Source organism: Molossus molossus, unplaced genomic scaffold, assembly GCF_014108415.1.
Source record: "Molossus molossus isolate mMolMol1 unplaced genomic scaffold, mMolMol1.p scaffold_m16_p_8, whole genome shotgun sequence".
In the NCBI taxonomy this organism is placed as follows: domain Eukaryota; kingdom Metazoa; phylum Chordata; class Mammalia; order Chiroptera; family Molossidae; genus Molossus; species Molossus molossus.
In genome coordinates, this window is record NW_023425402.1 from 97,730,831 (window position 1) to 97,745,234 (window position 14,404).

At 45.7% G+C, this 14,404-nt stretch overlaps 1 protein-coding gene across 1 annotated transcript in view; it reads left to right on the forward strand.

The window, feature by feature from the left end:
- Positions 1-14,404, forward strand: part of SASH1 (SAM and SH3 domain containing 1) — a 171,406-nt gene that overhangs the window by 23,507 nt on the left and 133,495 nt on the right. The gene's annotated exons all lie outside the window — the stretch shown is intronic.

The following is a 14,404-nucleotide window of genomic DNA, read 5'->3' on the forward strand; positions in this document are numbered from 1 at the left end:
GAGAGAGATGAGCCTAATGTCACTGGGCTAATGTTTAGGAAGAAATGAAGTGAGGTTAAAATAAATTGCCCTAACTTTTTAGACATTTCCTTAATTATGTCTATGGGAAGTTAAATTGGCTTTTCTACATTTTTGTCGGGAAGTCACATGCAGCTCCTGTGGGCATGCTTATCTGCAGAGAGGTGGGGACGAGGTCTCGGTCCAGGCACAGAGCCAGGACGCCTGATGGGACATGGTGGTGGCAAAGGAAGGAAAAGTGAATGGGGGCAGGAGACTTGTGTGCACCATGCTTCCCAGCACACCTGGGATCCAGGATGGGGGTGAAGCGCTTGTGGTTGGAGAACTGTCAACTCGAATGGGCTTTTGAGAATCTTGATTTTCTGTATTTAGGGCCTGGTTTGGCTCTGGAGGTCAGTTCTTATTCTGGAATATTCATTAACAGAACCAATGTTCCCCACCAGTAGCTGTTCCCAGCACTTTCTCTCTAAATGTAATATCCAAAAAAAAAATTTACAGTTATCAAACTAGATCATTTATAACGTGTATATGTCTTGAAATAGTCCACACTCATTTTTACAAACTGGAATACTGCAAATACTGATTTTCTGAGTATGTGAAAGTGTTTAAATTGCAAGTCACTTAATTGCAAATTACAGAAGGAAGCCGACATCACCCTACCGTGAATTTAGAAACCCTGCCGTGTGCAGACCTGTTTGCATTGCCATGTTCCTTCACTTGCAGGCTTGCAGACCAGAGCCCGTTCTTTATGCAGGCTTGTCTGTGTAGTGAAATGGTTTTCTTTTGGTGGGGACTGTTTTGCAATATTATGCTTACTACATTTGACTCGCTCACATTTATAAAACTAAGGAACTACGCAAACATAAAAGTGCTAAGTGTTAGAACTGACACCTCTTAGGAGTTTGTTTTTAATAAGCTTATGTAATTAACACCTTGAACTATATATATTCCATTTGTTTCTTTTGAAATCAGACAGAGAACAGGATGACACACATACAAAGGCACCGGCATAGTTAATGTCGGCTTTTCAAATTATGATGAAGTCATGGGTGTTTTAGAAGTTAAAACCTGCCAGTTACTTTTAAGTCTGAGGACTGAAGACTGAGGAGTAGATCGGTTACTTAAAGAAAAATAATTAAAATATAAACAATATATAAATAGTTTATATTCATCTTCCAAAGGCCTGAGCATAGTGCCTGGTACAGTGCTAGTTGATTGATAATTTTATTTCATTCATTCATTCATGCATTCTTCCTTTCATTCATAAAGTTATATTGAATCTTCTAGGCACTGTCCTAAGTACTCAAAAGTGAACAAAACTTAGAAAAAGCTCTGTCTAAGCCTATGGACCTTATATAAGTTGGAGGAGGGAGATGAGAAAGAGGAGTAATGTGCAAACTCCTTTAAACGCTGCAAAGTGGTAAGAAGAAAGATAAGGCGGAGATTGGGGTTGGAGACCCAGTGTGAAGGGGAGGGAGGGGCAAGGGGAGACAGGATGTCCCTTGAGAAGGGGGGGTGTGAGTCACCTCTGCAGGAGATGATGGGCCGATAACCAGGAAGGGCAGTAGAGACGGGGAGGAGCAAGTTCAAAGGCCGCCAGGCTGGTGTGTTTGGAGGGGTAGGAGTGACAAGGCAGCCAGTGTGTGCACAGAGGTTCAGGTCATGCAGGGACTGTGGATTCACTCTGAGGGAGGGCGCAGCCTGAGGAAGGCTTTTGAGCAGAGGGCCAGCGCTGGACTCAGGTCCTAACAGGACTGCTGTGTTTAGAGTCTGCACAGGAAGCAGCTCGGTGTTTGCTTTCCTTGTATAAAATCAAGCTGTCGAATGGCGGTGCTTCGCCAGTGGAAAAACACCCAGGGCCCATCCTGACAGAATCAGCATTTAAAAAAACGCAAAACCCAGGTGACCCTAGAAGAGGCTTGACAGTCCATTTAATTTTCTTTGTATGCTTCTCCCCGCAATGTGGCAAACAATTAAAATAAAAATGTGTCCTATTCACATCACAGAGGAAATAGTGAAATTGCCCTTTCTTTTAATAGGGCAGTTGAAAAACATGAAAAAGCGTGGGCGGGTGGTAGGCATGCTTTAACTAGTTCATTTCCTTTAATAAAATTGTTTCATTGGAAATCCAGGAGCATGGGTAGGAAGAAGGGAACTATGTCTAAGCAACACTGACTTGTAAAACTGTTCAAAGAAACAAGAGTTGGCTGATGAGTAGATAAAAATGTTACTTCTTTGATGAAGTGATGTGCTCTTTCAAAACCATACAGTGAAACATTAAGTGTGGTGAAAAAGCCAGTGGTGATATTAGTGACTTCTCAGTTCCTGAGCAAATTAAACAAATGAATTTTTTTTTTATCCTTACCCGAGGACACTTTTGCATTTATCTTCAGATAGAGCAGGAGGGAGAGAGGAAGGAAGAGAGAGAGAGAGAAACATCGATGTGAGAGAGACACATCGAGTGGTTGCCACTCACATGACCCCAACAGGGGCCGGGGACAAACTGCAACTGAGGTACGTGCCCTTAGCGGGAACTGAACCCAATCTGTGGGCCAACGTCCCAACCGCTGAGCCAAACTGGCCAGGGCTATTTTTATTCTTGTGATAATTTGCTCCTTAGAATGATGTGAATTCTTCTTAGATTTTTGTTGCTGTTCTCTTAGGCATAAGATGACTGTCAGATTTACGCTGTAACGCTGTGTAGAATGTGCTCCAAAGCACATAATCTTCACTCTCAACATCCAAAATGTTTTTAATCTTTGAGTAAGAATAGAACCATCTGCCTAGGGTCCTCTTTCGGAGCACTTTTACATATTCTTGGCAACCGTGAAAGTCTTTTATGATGAAAATTGAGATCATCTTGAGGGGAAATGATGTAGTGAGGAAATAGCTTTTCTTCCCAAAGAAACAAATGAAAATATGGCCATCATGTCATATGTAATATTTCATATGGTTACATTCATAGGCGGACAGATATGTAGATCTAGAAACAGATAATACTCAACATTTGTGCCTGGAGCATGAAGAGCGACTTTGTGGGGCTGGCATTCTCCAGACCCGACTTTCTAAATCTGACGTTATCGGTAGGAATGCGGCGCAGGATGAGGCCAACAGGTTTTCCCTGTTCACTCGCATTTACCAGTGAGCCTGAGTCCCTGCATGCGCTCCTTAGTGCACTGATTGCTATTGTGGGAGTGGCCCAGGGACCCAGGGGTCGGTCACATGGGCAAATGTCAGAGATAAGTCATGAAATGTGCTTGAGTAGGGTTAGGTGTGTAAGAAGGAGATGCTTTTGAAGCAGTTGGAGGGCAGTGGGTGAACTGGGTTCTCCCTGACTTTGGAAAGAAACCACCCAGTTGGTGTCACCTGAATGGAAGGCCCTAACTAGTGTCCAGTAAACAGGGACAAACAGGTTTCCCTGCAGCTCGTTGTTGCTCAATCCTGTGAAGGAAGTATATGTTTCTGTGGCCACAGCATTGCTGTAGTATTTGCTGTCTGACAACACCCAAACCAGCTGCATCCAGGTGTGGTTTCTACTGGTCTCCCTGATGGCAGCCGAATGCAAACAAAACAGCCAGGTAAGTTCCTGGTGTATTCAGTACCTTTTTCTGTGACTCTCCTTTGTTTTAAAATGTTTAATTGGCCCCGGCTGGTTTGGTTCAGCCTTTAGAGCGTTGGCCTGGGGACTGAAGGGTTGCGGGTTTGATCCCCGGTCAAGGGCATGTTCCTGGGTTGCAGGTTCAATCCCTGGCCCGGTTGGGGTGAATCGGGAGGCAACTCATCGATATTTCTGTCTCTCTCTCTTTCTCTCTCTCCCTTCTTCCATCTCTCTTTTTACTCTATCTAAAAATCAATGGAAAAATATCCTCTGGTGAGGATAAACAAAAAAATAAAAAGCTTAATAGCTTTTTTTGTCAGGGTGTGAGAAGAATGTGAGACTTTAGTGACGTTAAGCCCGTTGCACCAGGAAACTTCCTCTTTAATTTTTTTTGATACAAGAAACTTACATCGGATTCCAACAAGGTCTATGGCCCTCAGCATGTTAGGAATTGGCAGCAGCAAGGGAAACAATGAAAACGCAGGAAGTTCTGTCCGGGAAGAAACCTCAAACCTGGTTCCCTTCTCTTCTCTCGCCCGTTCTGCCAGCCACACCTCTGCGGTGACCTTGTAGCCACTTCCCATAGCCAGTCCTCTGGAAACAGGTCAGGCTCTCTCCTGACTCCGAGGGACTGCATTTGCTGGCCCTTCTGCCTGGGAACCTATTGCCCACCCCGTGCCTGGCTCTTTATTTCTCATCTAGTGATGTGTTTGTGTTTGGGTGTCTCGCTCACTGGTCTGCATTATTGCAGCGAGGTCGGTGGAGACGGGCTGGGTTAGTGGACGCTTGTCACTACTGGATTAATGCTATGGCACCCTCAGGAAGGGGAGAGACCAGCTCTACTGACTTCCATTGATTTCTTCATTCATTTCATTATTCCTGCATATATGCCCAGATAGATATTTCTTAGGTCACTGCTAAGTGCCAGGCATTTCGTGATGGTGTTAGGTGCTGAGCTTGCAAAACTGAGTAAGACCCAGCTCCAACTTTCAAGGACTTTGAAGTTTCCTGGGCACAACCACTATGTCAATAAGTAAAAGTCACTTTTAAAAAATGTCGTAAAATAGAAATCTTCAACTACTCCGAAGGTAGAGAGACGGTTTTCAAGTCTCCCCGTATCCCAGCGCTACAGTTTCCAATCGTAGTCAGTCTCATTTCATCTGTTCCGGCACCCACGCCTCTCCCCTCCCCCCATGACCTCGAAGCAAAGATGACATTAGACCATTCCATTTGCACAGAAATGAGCAGTTTACGCCGATGTCACGGGAGGGGAGGGCCACACGGAGTCCTGTGAAGGGCCGGCTGCTGTCTGCCGGTCAGCAGGGGGAGGAGGGCGTTGCTGGCAGAGGGAGCAGCGTGGGAGGTGGGGACCCTGCAGTGTTGCCGGGGGCAGTTTGATTTCTCCAGAACCGGTGCCTGGATGGGGAGGCGGAGCCAAGGCAGAGTCCAGAAAGGCAAACAGAGTTCAGATAAAAAGGCTCTTGTGTTGCAGGCAACAGACCGACTTTGTCAAAATTTTACTGGGAGACGTTTACAGTTTTCACGATTTATATTTTGAAAGCTACAGAGGGCGTGGGGTATGAGCAGGTTGTGAGTGAGATGGGTTTGGAGAGAGGGTGAGGAGCTTTGTCAGTGGTTCGAAACACTGCTAGGAGTAGGAGGGACAGACTTTTTGAGACACCGAGAGAGAGTGGAGAAGAAAGGGTAAAATAACACTGATTTGTGACACATTATAATAAGTCATATTAGGCTTATTGACCTCTTACTTTGGGGATACGTGAATGACTCCCGAGCATGTGGTGTGACTGAAACTGGTTGGTTGACGGTAGGTACTCTGGAATGCTGACCTGCAGAATAAAAGCCTGGGATAGAGAGTTCAGCCTGACTGTAGGAAGAGGAGGCAGAGGCATGTGTATGCAGCTAAGGAGGTAGAGAGAGAGCTCTGAGAGACATCCAAGTGTAAGTTCAGGCCCTCCAACTTTCTCAGTGCTGTGCCACGCGATCATTCTTAGGTTTGTAAGTCACGTGAATTTTTATTGATAACATTGTTTAGGTATTACCTGCTAGTTCTTAAAAATGTGCGATTTTGGCAACATCACCAAGAAAGACCTTAATCAACACTAGTTCTGTAACAGCGAATGGTTATGAGCATGATGCCTGTGGTCAGTTTTGATCAGGACAGCAGGTCTTCCACGTCTCACATAACAGTGCACAGCCCTCCGGGTGGTCCGAGGAAACCAGCTAGTCACTCCAGTTCTGCCTCCGTGGATTATCTGTCACGCCTCCCGACCTTCTACCCAAGCTGTGGTAGGATAGAATTTCCACGAAACACAGCAACTTCGTATGCCATACAAGCTTTAACACCATAATCAGGAATTTTAGGATTGTTCTGAGATGTAATATGTTCATTTCCAAATGTCTAAGAATATTACAGATCACTTTTCTCCCCAGTTATATCTTTATTGGCCCGATGCTTGACAATGTCCATGCACTCAGAATAACGTGCCAAAGGCAGTCAGAGAAAGTGCAAAGTGTGATTCATACTCATCAAAATCTGATTCTGGTTTGAAATTGTGACTTTATTTCTACTCAACTAGCTCACTCTGCTGTTCCTTCCAAATCTGTGATTCTGTTAAGCTCAGGGCAGTTTAGAAATGAGAAGTGAGTTCAGTCTAAAATTGCCATCTGCTAAATCCACGTGTCCATTTTATAAAAAGACTTAAAAAAATTGATTTATAGAGAGAGAGGAAGGGAGAGAAAGAAGCATCCATTGGTTGCTTCCTGCACACCCCCTACTGGGGATCAAGCCTGCAAACCAGGCATGTGCCCTGACTGGGAATCGAACTGGTGACCTTTTGGGTCACAGGACGATCAACCATCTGAGCCACACTGGCCAGGGCCACATGTTCGTTTTGAGTGTGAATCTGGACTTGAACATTTTTTAACAATTTGTCAATGTTCCATTCTTTACCTTGGATTTTTAAGGTTCTGAGAGTTCCTGGAAATGTTCTTTTGAGACATTGATAGCCCAGCAAATTGGATCTTTCAGAGCCTTTAATTCAAAAAAGTCCTTAGGCTAAGCACACAGTTTAGTAAATCCCCTCAACAAGTTTCCATGACTTAACCCTGTGACTGCATTAAAACAAACTACAGACCGTACTTTGCTTTTCTGTCCAGTAATAATAAGCATTCCTTGATTTTTATATTGTATACTTAGCACCTAGTACAGTATTTGGAATGGCATAGGTGTTCAGTATATATTATTTGAATTAATGTAATGTTCCATTAGGTGTTGATGGCTGAAGAGTATAACTTTACAGCCTTGATCCCTTTCTTCATCACAGCCGACAGTAGTGTGATGAGAGAGGTGCCAGTGTGAGCTCTCCCTCGCGGAGGTCATTTCATGCCGTTTGTGGTAGAGACCCCGCCATGCCCTGGACACTGAGTTTATTCATATTTAGACCAGGCTTTTCAAGTTCTTTCCCAGGAGATAATTAGAGATTACTAGTTCATGTAGAAGATGTTGATAACAACATTTTTTGGGGAAAAAAAAATAATATCAAGCCTTTTGGATCCTAGGGTCAAGCAGGCTTCCTTGGGCCTGAGGGAGGGAGAGAAGGAAAAATGCTTCTGCTGTGTCTTTAAACCCAACTAACCAATGATGACATTTCCCTAGAGAGCAGGGAGAGCCTTGGGGGGCCATCTGCATTTAGGGCTGACTGTGGAGGGGGTGTGGTGAGAGTTCCAAGGACACCCACAGGCAGGGTGGGAGGACCAGCAAGCAGCCTGATGGGCAGATTCCATCAGTGACTATCCAACTTTGGTCTGAGGTCCACTGGAAGATGCATTTCCCATCAGGTGGTCATGCCCAGTTCTACACATGCTTTGCAGGAGACAGGACAGACGGTCCTTGACATATGAGGGTTCAACTCATGATTTTCCGACTTTACAGTTGTGCAGAAGTGATATGCATTCAGGCAAACCGCACTTCGAATTTTGAGTTTGGATCTTTTCTGGGCTGTGTGTGGTTCGGGATTCTCGTGCTGGGCGGCGGCCGGGGGCCACAGCTCCCGTCAGCTGTGCTGTCAGGGGGGTGAACAGCTGATACTCTGCAGCGATTGTGTTGTCAGCATTTTTGAACATCGCGCTTTGTATTTTCTTATCCCATCATGTCTACAAAATGCCCACGTGTCTCCTGCTTCTGGAAACTCCTGATAATTGCCCAGCTGTAGGCTAATGTCGGTGTCCTGAGCCATGTTTAAGATAGACGAGGCTAAGCACTGATGTTGGTAAGTTAGATGTATTCAGTGCCTTTTTTACTTAGCATATTTTCAACGTATGATGGGTTTATTGGGCCGGAACCCCATTTTAAGTGGAGGAGCATCCGTACGCTGTTGTAACCCAGGAGAATCAACCTCACTCGGATACAAAGTAATTTTGAATATTAGGAACTTTATTACCTGCGCAGGGACTGCAGCCAACCTACACAGAGGAGAACTGCAGCACCACGTAGCAGCTTTTCAGCCCTTTTATAACCGGGGTTAAACAAGTACTAATTAGCAAGTTTGTGACAGAGACGTGTATCAGCGGTTAGCCAGGTGCAGCACATACATTCTTAACAGTTGCAGTTTTATGGGGTGAAAAGAAGCTTCAGTTTCTCCTTATCAGTTTGTTCATGCAGGACATTCTGTCCCTAAGGCCATCATTGTCCTCCTTTTATCTGAAGGATGTTACTTTTCGAATTCCCAGTGGAGGTCAAATTCCGGTTAATTTCTCAGGAGGCTAAAGCCGCCTATGGCATACGCTTCTTGGGATATATGCACCAGCGTTTTTTCTACTGTGGTTCTGTTCTATGCTGTGCAACGTTTTTTAAACGGATGCATTTAAATATGTCTGAAGATGTCTAAATGTATCTTAGGACTGGTGGCTTAGTGTTGTGTCAGCCCGGAAGCCAGAAGTGAGCCCGCAGCAGCCATAGGTTAGTCTCTGAAGGTTGCTGGAGGGTGCTGGCCTGAGGCGGGCCTGCATGGTGTCACCGGCCGGCCAGCTCCCCGGCCTCTTCTGGGGAGTCCTGAGCCAAGTGTGTGTGGGGGTCTCTCCTGAACAGCTCAGGCTTCTTTTGTAGGTCACGCACAGCTTCAAGGAAGGACTTGATGGGAAGTAGATGTGGATTCCAGTTGTCCTCCATGGTCCCAGTGTTCCCGGGGGCTCTGACTTCGGCTTCCTTCATAGCTGCCAGGCCACCTATAGTGACTCTGGGCTCAGTACTAGACACAGGCAGCCTGTGCAGACTGTTTCACCAGCTGCCAATTACCCGTAGCAGTTGTGCTTCTGATCTGGTCTTGACCCACATAATCCTAGTGAGTTTTCTGCAGGGTGAAGACCACTGCAGTTGCTTATCTCTTTGAGAATAGGAAAGAACTTAGAACTTTTTATCTATATTTGTTTTTATCTCATTTAAAATGCCCATGCTTTGTGTATTTTTAATGTGAATAGTTGTACTAGTTGTAAAAGGATGTATTTTATATGAATAAATGTGAATCATTGTAAGTAGATATATATTCATAAATAATTATACTATATTAAGAGATTCCCTACCCCATTTTTCCCCTGGTATTTTCCCCAGGCCTTTGAATACCTCTGCCTGAGAAGCAGTTGCTCAGAGTGTTGGGAGGAAGGCAGTGGCCAATGTGACCTGCGTGAGGCCCTTCCTTCAGCAGGAATGTATTTCTGTTCACTGGAGACCACGGGTGCAGAGTAGTGGGCGGTCATGGGCACCAAGATCATATTTGCCCAAGTGATAATTAGACACAGGCTTTGGCAAGTTCTGGGTGTTTGGAGAGAAGGGAGTGGAAGATGTGAAATCAGCCACTTGCCCTGTGGGTGTGTCCCCAGGGCCCTCCCCCGGCTCCGGCATGACCTAATATGTTCCTTTAGAATATGGTTTGGTTGTTATGTGTAGAATACTTCTTCCTGAGACAAACTGTATTCCAGCTCAAAATGTGCAGAAATGCTGGGAGTGATACTTAAGAGAAAAATATTTGCGGTCAGTTATTATATATGCAGTGAATTTCTCCAGAACAGTGGGCAGGATGGGTGATAGAGCCGGTGCGGTGACATCTCACGAATCCAGAGGCCGCAGAAGGAAACCAGAATTCGTCTTTTTAGACAGCAGTAGCAATTTCACTTGAAATGTTGCTCCAAGCGTTTATCACCTCAAAATCGTGAAACAAGCTAATTAAGAATGAAAACACATTGTGATGTCAGTAAAGAAATCATAGATTTAGTAGCATGTAGAGGACTTACGTATTTATTTATCTCTATTCCTCTCTAAAACAACTCTGAGCAGTGTAAATATCACATGTAATTTATATTGCGTCAAATATGTCCTATAGGTACATAAAAAAAAGGTACACACTAGGTAAGTAAACCAAGAGTGTTTTCTCTTTGTTCCTCTCAACTTGGGGCATTCAGAGCAACACATGAGTTTTCCCTGAGGCTATGTTTTTATACATAATATTTAAATTAGCAGGACCACAGGTTTATTTGCATTGATTTGCATATAATCTGCATATAGCAGTACAGTTTACATCGTGCCTCCTGGTGTCTTCAGAGAAGTCTTTTTTTCCCCTCCTCCCCCATCCCCCTTAAACCTGTGAAGATACTCTGAACCAAAAAGGACATCTGGGGAAAGAAGAAACAAAAATAACAAGAGTAATGATACAAATGAGGCCTCTGTTCTCATAGTTTTCACGTTTTCCAGAAACAGAAGTACACTGGGGTATAAATATCAGAACTACTGTTAAATCCGTTGTTGCGAGAACAGTGCTTTGTTTCTCCTGAATTGTAGCAGCAGTCACCCATCCCCCACCCACACCCCAGTCTGAACTGTTTGGTACAGTACCCCTTATCTCTGTTTCTGTGCCCGCGTGTAAGAGGCGGTGTGTGTCCTGTGATTCCGTGGGAGGAGTTACACGAGTTTGCCTTCCATCCAGGTGACGCTGGCAGCGGGACCACAGGTCTGATTCAGGTCTGTGCCAGTAACTGGAGCGCCATATGGAAAGATGCTGCCCCTGGTTCTGTCATAAGAAAAGGGAAGAGAACTTGAATTTCCTTTCTCTTTCTCCTTTTTCTAAGACAGGGATGGGAAAATGCTTATATAACAATAATGTGACTCAAAATTTTGCAGTTTACTTAAAAACAAATATTTTGAGGAAATAAAGTTTTCCCTTGTTCCTAAACTTGAACAAATATTGCTTCAGCCTCTAATGCATGAGAACCAAAGAAGAAGCGAAACAGATTAGTCATGTATTAAACTCTGGAGCAGAAAATTTGAAAGAAAAGAAAGGTTAAAAGAGTCAGTGTCAGCCCTGGCTGGTTTGGCTCAGCTGTTAGAGCGTCGGCCTGCGGTCCAAAGAGACCCGGGTTCGGTTCCCGTTAGGGGCACGTACCTTAGTTGCAGTTTGTCCCCGGCCCTGGTTCATCGTGCGGGTGGCAGCCACTCGATGTGTCCCTTTCACATCGATATTTCTCTCTTTCTCTTACTCTCTCTCCCTCCCACTCTATCTGAACAAAAAATGGAAAAATGTCCTTGGGTGAATATAAAAAAAAAAAAAGAGAGTCAGTATTAGTGTTTTAATAACTATCTATTATAATAAATTAGAGATGATTTAAAGTTACTCTAGTTAGAAGTTTATTTTGTAACGTCACTGCCTCCAGACATTTGCATTGTAGGGTGTTGAGTCAGACATAACCTTCATAATCCAAAAAGAAACATGTATACTAGGTGTGGTGCTATTGAAATACAGCTGCATTATTTAAATTCCCTACAGACTAATGCTGCAAACATTTTTTTTTTGTAGAAATAAATATTTTTACTGAATAGGTCTGTACTATCTCAAGTAAGAACACGTTGGATAGAAACGATGCAAAAGTTTTCAGATAGTCCAGAACGAGCATGAACAGAAAGAGCTCCTTTCTGGGGGTGGTAGACAGGCCCCATTTAAAAAAAAACAAAAAACATACTTTAAATTTTTATTTTGCCTTTTTTTTGGCATTTAAATCATCGAGACTGATGAAGTGCTAATTGTAGAGACTTAGTGCACATCTGGAAAGCAATTAGGGGAAAAACATAGAGGCAGCTGAGCCACCCTATTCTGAACGATTATTTGCTGAGCACCAAGTGTGCAGTGAGTATCCCAGCATCAGGCGGGGGTGAGATGTTTGCTTTCTTTGGCCTGAGTTAGTTGAACAGCTGCTGGCTTCCTCATGAGCGACAGATACATTTTTGAGGCCCTCAAATTACTAGGAAGTTTTGAGTGATTGGGAGTGAGGGCTGAGTCATTAAACTTTTTCACTAGTAGGAGAAAAAGTTTGATCATCAGCTTGGAAACTTTGAAACTGAAGTGAACATTTGGTTTGGAAGGTGTTGGCTAGGACATATAAGAGAGAAGAGAAAAAGAAGGAAAAAATAAGTGGAACAAAGCTACATAAATAATTGTTTAAAATTTTTTTGGAGTGGCCTTGATTTAGTTCAAGAAAACAGTGGGTTGTGAGAAGTCATGCAGTTCATAGAAAGGCTAGTTATTTGTGAGAGAAGCCAGAATTCAAGGTTAGAGTACCTTGGTTTGGACACTACAGCTCTTAGTACCTCTGTAAATGAGGGATGGATGGATGGATGGATGGATGGATGGATGGATGGATGGATGGATAGATGTTGAACATCCTGTCCCCTCCACCTTCGAATACACTTCAAAAGGAGCTCCTTGGTCTGTGACAATACATGCTGGGGGAGTGAGCTAAGACAACACGAGGTTCATGGAGGGAACAGGAAGGGACGGTGGGGACTTTGGTTCTGGGACGTGGAAGCAGACATCCCAGGCCGACAGGAGGCAGAGGCCGATGCTAAAGCGAGCCCAGCTCCCTTTGCCCTCAGAGCTGTCCAGGTTCCCCACGGCCCAGGCAGCGTGCACTGGAGCCATGCCGCAGTGGGCACTCTGCTCTCACAGTCCCGGCAGTCAGTAGCTGGTGGTCGGAAGAGATGCTTCCATGGGAGCAGCTCAGATGCCTTCCTTCTCTGCTGACGGTTCTCCCAGTACGTTCTCCTGGTGTTAGCTGAGGTGCATGGGGGTGAAAGAGGACCCCCTGGGGCAAAGCCGCCACCTTGGGGGCTGCCTGTCGCTGGCGGGCTCTGCTGGCCCTCCGTCTGCAGACCTCAGTTCCTTCCTCCGCCCACCTGGAACGGGGCAGGGAGAGGTAGGGCCCTGAAGCTGGGCTGGTAAGCTTGGGGCTTATTTTGTGGGATGGGTGATGGCGGTGGCACGGATAATTCCCAGGGGGGAGAGACCAAGGTCACTTTGGTGGGCCAGTGGCAGATTAGGCAAAGTGCAGGAGACAGGACAACCAGCGGGAGGTTGTGGGTTTTCGTGCAGTGGCCTGTCGGTAGGCACGCGCTGTTGAGTTGAGGCGAATCAGGGCAAACCTTAGGCTCATGATTTGACTTACCACGCTATATTTCAGGAACCTCATCTTAAGATATTCTGGCCAGTCTCCCTTTTTTTTTTTCTGAAGACAGTACAGCCAAGGTCAATAGGGTAGGATGGCCACCTCCACGGATTTTTCAGAGGCTCAGCGCAGATCCCACCCTGGCTGGTGTCATTTCCTAATTTACTCGACAGTAAACATTGAGGAGCAGGGTCGGCTCCCAGCTCCCCTGCCCTGTCCATCCAGCCTGTTGCCCAGACAGTTGGAAGGTGACCTTTGCCCAGACACGGTCAAATATCTCACTGGTCTTACAAGAGCCCTTCCCGTCCCTAGCTCTATCCTGAAGTCTTTGAGGCAATGAATGCAAATGTAGAACATTTTACTGGTGGGAGAGGAAGAATGTCTTCTGGAAATGCATTGCTTTTCATTTCGGTTTCTCCGCGTAGTTCTGTAAAGTCAGTGAAAGCAGAAGTGGGGTAGACCGATGGCTCACTCTGTCACAGGTCTCCTGACCTGGCCCCCCAGGCCCTGAGATCTTCACGACTTTTGGTGAACTCCTAATTCCCAAGCCTCGATCGTATCTAAGCGTGCTTTTCCGTATTAGACTCGTTCGCTCTGCGTGTTGTGCTCACGTTAATTGTGCTCCTGTTACTATTCCACCGTGGCCAGAGGCTGAGAACAAGCCTGTCACTGACATAGAAGCGGCCGCGCACTGGGTGTGAATTCAGGAGTGTGGGCTCCAGCGCAGCTCCCGGGCACTGTCCCCCACAGAGACAGACGTGGTTCCTTGTTTATGGAGGAGAATTGGTGATGTGTACTTTTCCATCTGTACTTGGAACCACTCCGCTCTCCTGACTGTCTCATGGGTGAGGATGGTTCAGGTGTGTCCCAGATGCAGCCTCCCTATTGGTTCCCGAATCCTCAGGTCCCAGTTAGAATTTCTGGGACCGGTGTCCTGGCACCAGATTTCACAAAGGCTTTCCCGGAGGTTCTGATGCATTCATGGGCCCGATTGGGCTTTAGGGAGCCTCGTGCTGACAGCGCTTCTGCTGAAGGGGCGACCCTTGGGGTTCCTAAGCCGTGCTGAGCAGGCTGAGGTGGGGGTAACTGTGGCTTTGGTACCCCACAGTCCCAGGCTGGAGGCCTGGCTTCTTTGCTGGTTAGCCCTGCCATCCTAGGGCTGTTGCTCAACTTCCCCGAGCCCCCGTTTGTCCATGTATGCAGTGAGGACATAGGCCCTGAGTCCAGGGGCTGTCCTGTCCATTAGATGTCACATGTGAAGCTTAGCCTGACACATGCTCACCA